This window comes from Monodelphis domestica, chromosome 2, assembly GCF_027887165.1.
Source record: "Monodelphis domestica isolate mMonDom1 chromosome 2, mMonDom1.pri, whole genome shotgun sequence".
Classification (NCBI taxonomy): domain Eukaryota; kingdom Metazoa; phylum Chordata; class Mammalia; order Didelphimorphia; family Didelphidae; genus Monodelphis; species Monodelphis domestica.
The window spans coordinates 534478999-534485042 of NC_077228.1; positions in this window are offsets into that span (position 1 = coordinate 534478999).

Sequence of the window (6044 nt, forward strand, 5' to 3'; positions counted from 1 at the left end):
TGTTCTGACCTATGCTTGTCTTTACTTTCAATCATGTTTTGACTAAGCACTTGTTTTGTTGTTCACTTGTTTCAGTCATGTCCAAGTTTTTGTAACACTGTTTGAGTCCTTCTTGGAAAAGATACTGGAGTGGTCTGCCATCTCCTTCTCCAGCCCATTTTACATATGAGGAAACTGAGGCAAACAGAGTAAGGTGGCTCACACAAATAAGTGTCTGAAGCTGGATTTGAAATTTCTTTTTTCTCTGGGGTTCTCAGTGTGGTCTCTTGCAAGCTGAGGCTTTCATTTATGTGTCTTCTGCTTTACTTCTTGCCCAAAGACCATGGTGATGCTTGCTGTAAAGAATCCCCCTGGCCTACGGGTTGTTGTCCAGTCTTGTAGGGATTGTGTTCATCAGTTCCTTCCAATTTTTTTTTGGTATTTATTTTTTATTTTTTTATTCCAATGCTTTCTAATATTTTATTTTATTTTTTAAACATTATTTTATTTGGTTGTTTTCATACATTATTCACTGGAAACAAAGATCATTTTCTTTTCCTCCTCTCCCGCCCCCCACCCCCCAGCCTTTCTCTCTCCCATAGCCGATGCACGATTCCACTGGTTATCACATGTGTTCTTGATTCGAACCCATTTCCCTGTTGTTGGAATTTGCATTATAGTATTCATTTAGAGTCTCTCCTCAGTCTTATCTCCTCCAACCCTGTAGTCAAGCAGTTGCTTTTCATCGGTGTTTTTACTCCCACGGTTTATCCTCTGCTTGTGGGTAGTATTTTTTTTAGAACCCTGCAGATTGTTCAGGGAAATTGCATTGATACTAATGGAGAAGTCCATCACCTTCGATTGTACCACAATGTATCAGTCTCTGTGTATAATGATTTCTTGGTTCTGCTCCTTTCGCTCTGCATCACTTCCTGGAGGTTGTTCCAGTCTCCATGGAATTCCTCCACTTTATTATTCCTTTTAGCACAATAGTATTCCATCACCAACATATACCACAATTTGTTCAGCCATTCCCCAATTGAAGGGCATCCCCTCGTTTTCCAATTTTTGGCCACCACAAAGAGCGCAGCTATGAATATTTTTGTACAAGTCTTTTTGTCCATTATCTCTTTGGGGTACAAGCCCAGCAGTGCTATGGCTGGATCAAAGGGCAGACAGTCTTTTATCGTCCTTTGGGCATAGTTCCAAATTGCCCTCCAGAATGGTTGGATCAATTCACAACTCCACCAGCAATGAATTAGTGTCCCCACTTTGCCACATCCCCTCAAGCATTCATTACTTTCCATAGCTGTCATGTTAGCCAATCTGCTAGGTGTGAGGTGATACCTCAGAGTTGTTTTTATTTGCATCTCTCTGATTACAAGAGATGTAGAGCACTTTTTCATGTGCTTATTAATAGTTTTGATTTCTTTGGCTGAGAACTGCCTGTTCATGTCCCTTGCCCATTTGTCAATTGGAGAATGGCTTGATTTTTTGTACAATTGATTTAGTTCTTTATAAATTTGAGTAATTAAACCTTTGTCAGAGGTTTTTATGAAGATTGTTTCCCAATTTGTTGCTACCCTTCTGATTTTGGTTACATTGATTTTGTTTGTACAAAAACTTTTTAATTTGATGTAATCCAGATTATTTATTTTGCATTTTGTAACTCTTTCTAATTCTTGCTTGGTTTTGAAGTATTTCCCTTCCCAAAGGTCTGACATGTATACTTTTCTGTGTTCTATCTACAACTATTTAACACTCAAAACTAATTTAAATCTAACAGTATCTTCCTGACATGTTTCTGCATCTGTTGAAGCCAAGAGTAGATCATCTACATATTTGATTAATTTACTATTTTTAAATGTTATATTTCTGTATCATGGCTCAAAATTTGTTCAAATAAACTCAGGCTTTCCACATAACTCTGGGGCAGCCGACTCCATGTTTATTTTGAACCCTTCCAGGTAAAAGCAAAAATATGCCTGGAGTTCTCACGTATAAGTATGGAAAAGAAAGCTGAGCACAAGTCTACTACTGTAAAGTATGTAGCTGTGCTAGGAATAGAGGAAATAATAGTATTTATGTTGGAAACTACAGAGTGTCTCTTTATAACATGATTATTCACCGCCCTTAGATCCTGAACGAATCTATAGCGGTACTTGCCATCAGGCCCTCTCTTTGGTTTTTTAACTGACAGGATGGGCGTGTTGTATTCTGATTTGTAAGGGATTATAATTCCTTGATCAATTAATGAGTTAATAACTGGTATAATACCCCCAATTGCCTCCTTTGAGAGGGGATACTGAGGAATGGAAGGAGGGGGCTAGATTTAGTTTTTATCTGCAGAGGAACAGCAGATTTAAGTAAGCCTACATCAGAAGAAGATGTGGCCCAAAGAGATTCCGGTATATCCTCAGGTATTTCAAAAGTGGAAGGCTCTTTTGCCTGCTGGTTCTCTGAGAGAATTACAGGGAGTAAATTTAAAGATTCCTCTGGTACTTCCAATATTAAGAAACCATCAGGGGAGCAAGTTATTGTGGCTCTAAGTTTGCATAGAAGGTCTCTTCCCAGCAAATTTAAAGGGGAGTCAGGCATCAAAAGAAAGGAATGTTGTACCTCTAGGGGTCCTACAGACACCATTCTAGGGGCAAGTTTTTTAACTCTTTGGGGTATTCCTGATACTCCCACTACACTTTGTGAGTCAACAGAATAACAATTTAAATCTGGTACATTCTTCAATACAGACCTGGAAGTTCCAGTGTCTTAAGAGACAATGATAATAAGTATTACCCACCTTTAAGGTAACATGGGGTTCATTAGTATGGGGAAGGTAGTGGGTAGGGACAATGGGTAGTAGGACATCAGGGTCCGGAAAATCAAAGGTTGTATCCTCTGATTCCTGTGCCTCAGCCCCCCACCCCCCAGACACCATCATTGTGTTTGGGATATTCCTTGGGTTCCCCCCTGAAGGGCACCTCAACTATTTTTTGAATGAGCACCATTTCTTATATATTGTTTTTGGGTATTATCATTTTCTTCATTTTGAGCATTGTCATTATTTTCCCAATTCCTATTTCTAAAATTCTGGTTTCCAATGTTCTTATTTCTATATTCATTGTAGTTATTTCTATAATCATTATTATAATTTCTAAAATTTCAAAAATTCTGGTTTCTATGATTATTATCATCATTTCTATAGTTGTTATTTCTAAAGTTGTTATTCACTTGTGTATTTCTTTCAATAATCTTAAGAAAAGTTCTATATTCCATCATTTTGTGGCCCTTCTCACAGAAGTGGCAGGTTACTGATTTATTTGTGAATTTCCACAAAGGGGCTATAGTCTCTCCCTTATTTTTGAATTGTCTCTTTAACATTTCAGTTTCTTTCTTTAAATCATCCACTAATGTATTGCCTTCCTCAGGTCTTTTTACACGTCCTTTATAAACATAGGTTGCTACTCTCCTCAATTCTTCGAGGTCCATAGAGTCCCAATTAGGACAGCTAGTTTTAAAGTAGTCTTTTACCACTGAATAACAATTCTCAACAAATTGCCTATGTATTTGTCTAATGTCTCCTTCTCTGGATAAATCAAGGTCCATATATGTATTCCCTACATCAATAAGTCTGTCCATAAACTGGGAGGGTGTTTCATGTCAGGTCCTTTCAAATTTTGACCATTTTTCAGGCCTATCCAAGGAAGCTCTCATGGTTTTCAATAATGCTTTGCTGGCCTGGTTTAGTTTTGTGTGATCTAGTTCAACATTGGGGTTCCAATGTGGATCTTCAGTTGGCCAATAATTTCCTTTCTTAACTTGTTTTTGATTAGCCAGAAAAGCGATATTATTTTTCTCTCTCTTTGTCAAAAATGCTTCTAATAAATTCTCAACATCCATCCAAGTGGGGTCAAAAGTTCTGAATATGTTCTCTAATTTTTTAATAATTAATATTGGTTCTTCCTCAAATGATGGCATATCTTCCTTAACTTTATTTAAATCCTCAGGGCTAAAAGGTGTATGATGTCATACAGATACCAAGTTTCCATTTTTATTAAAAGTGGGTATTTCCCTTAAGGGAAATTAGCTATATAAATTATTTGGTACTCCTGTTTCTGTTTCTAGGCTTCTTGCTCCATTCTCAGTGGGGTACGTATGAGAAATAGAAGAGTTGGGCACACTAAGGGAAAGGGCAATAGTAGTATCTCCCCCTAATAGTGAGGTATATGCAAGAGAAAAAGGTTTAGCCTGTATAGGCGGATGTCCAAAAAGCATCTCAAATGGTGAGATGTGTAGGTCTCCTCAAGGCCTGCTTCTGAGATAAAATAGGGCCAGAGGGAGAATTTCAGGCCATTTTAAATGGGTCTCAGTGCATATTTTTCCAATCATAGTTTTAAGTTCTTTGTTCATCCTCTCAACTTGGCCTGAGCTCTGGGGATGATATGGAACATGGAATTTTGGAGTTATCCCCAAGCAAGAATATATCTGGTTTAGACCAGAATGAGTAAAATGACTTCCTCTATCTGAATCAATACGTGCTGGTAGTCCAAAGTGAGGAATAATTTCTTTTAAAAGTATCTTAGCAATAAAATCCGCTGTGGCTGGGGTCACAGGAAATGCTTCTGGCCATCTGGTCAGTTGATCTACTATTACTAGACAAAATTTATAACATCCAGCCTTTGGCATTGTTATGAAATCTATCTGTCTATGTTCAAAAGGTGTGTATGTGTGACAAGGAAATTATCTTAAGAAGACTGATATATATTAATTTAAGGTCACCAAGGAATTCAGCTATGTAATTCCTAAATGAAAACTCAAGTCAGCCGTCAGCCTTTTATAGAGTTTAATTACAAACAGGAGGAAGAAAGGAATTAGAGATAGAGAGAGAGAGGGAGAGAGAAAGGGGAGAGAAGGGAATAGGGCTTAAATACCCCCGCTGTTTAGGCTGGGCCAAAAGGCCCAAGCCCTTAGATAGCTGGGGCAAAGAAAGGAGATCAGTCCCTATTACTCACGTGACCAAAATGGAGAAACAGTCTCTGGGGCCCCCACCTTCAGCTCCCTTCAGAGCAAGCTTCTCAGAGCACCTCTCCAACCACTCCGCCAAACTCTCCAACCCCGGGCACCAGCTTCAGACCCCTCTATCTTTAAGGAAACCATCCAAGTTCCCTCTCCTCAGTTCTCACATCTACCAATCACGGTCCATCATTTTCCCTGTGCCAATGGTGGCTCTAGCTTAACCCAGGACCGCCCAGAGGTCTGTGGCTTTGCACATGTCTGTTGGAGGTCATATTCTCAAATAATTAAATTTTGATCTATGCTGCAGCCCTTCCTAAATCCTGTTAGGACTGAGTGGGGTGGAAATTGTATTTTCCAAGACCTGATTCTGTCATTCCAAGTATCTCTATTGTATCAATTCTAAAATCAATCATGACTCAAAGAAATTCCTGTTCTGTGCTTAAGCATAGGTCAAAGTCCTTTCCATTGTTCAGCAAAAGGTTTCTGTCCTAAAGTACTCTTAAGTAGGGAGGAGGAGGAACCTCCCATGCCAATGGGGTTCACATTCCAATAGCCAAGACCCACTATCAATAGGGAATTTTTCAAGTATGAAATTTCCCAATGGTGAAATTTCCAACATTTATAAGTCTAAGAAATTTTAAGGTTTACATATGCCAGAGGATGTCCACCAAAGGCTTTTCCATGAAATGGATATTGGTTATATGTTTGACACGTATAGCAGACTGAACACACTTTAGAGGCTATAGTAGTTATACCAGGGGCTATCCATACTCTCTTAACAGAGTCCATGATGCCCTGGGTGCCAAAATGACTGTTTTTATGAATAGATTGGCAAATTTGGTGATAGAAACTTCTAGGGAGTAGGGATTTTCCTTCAGGTGACATCCATACTCCATTAATCTGTTTTGCTTTTAATTTTTGTTTCCATTTTTCCACTTCCTTTTCATTATAGGAAAGTGATAAATTTAAATTATCACTGGTTGTTAATGGTAAAATTAATTCAGGTCCTTCAATGGCTGCTTTGCAGCAGCATCTGCTCAATCATTTCCTCT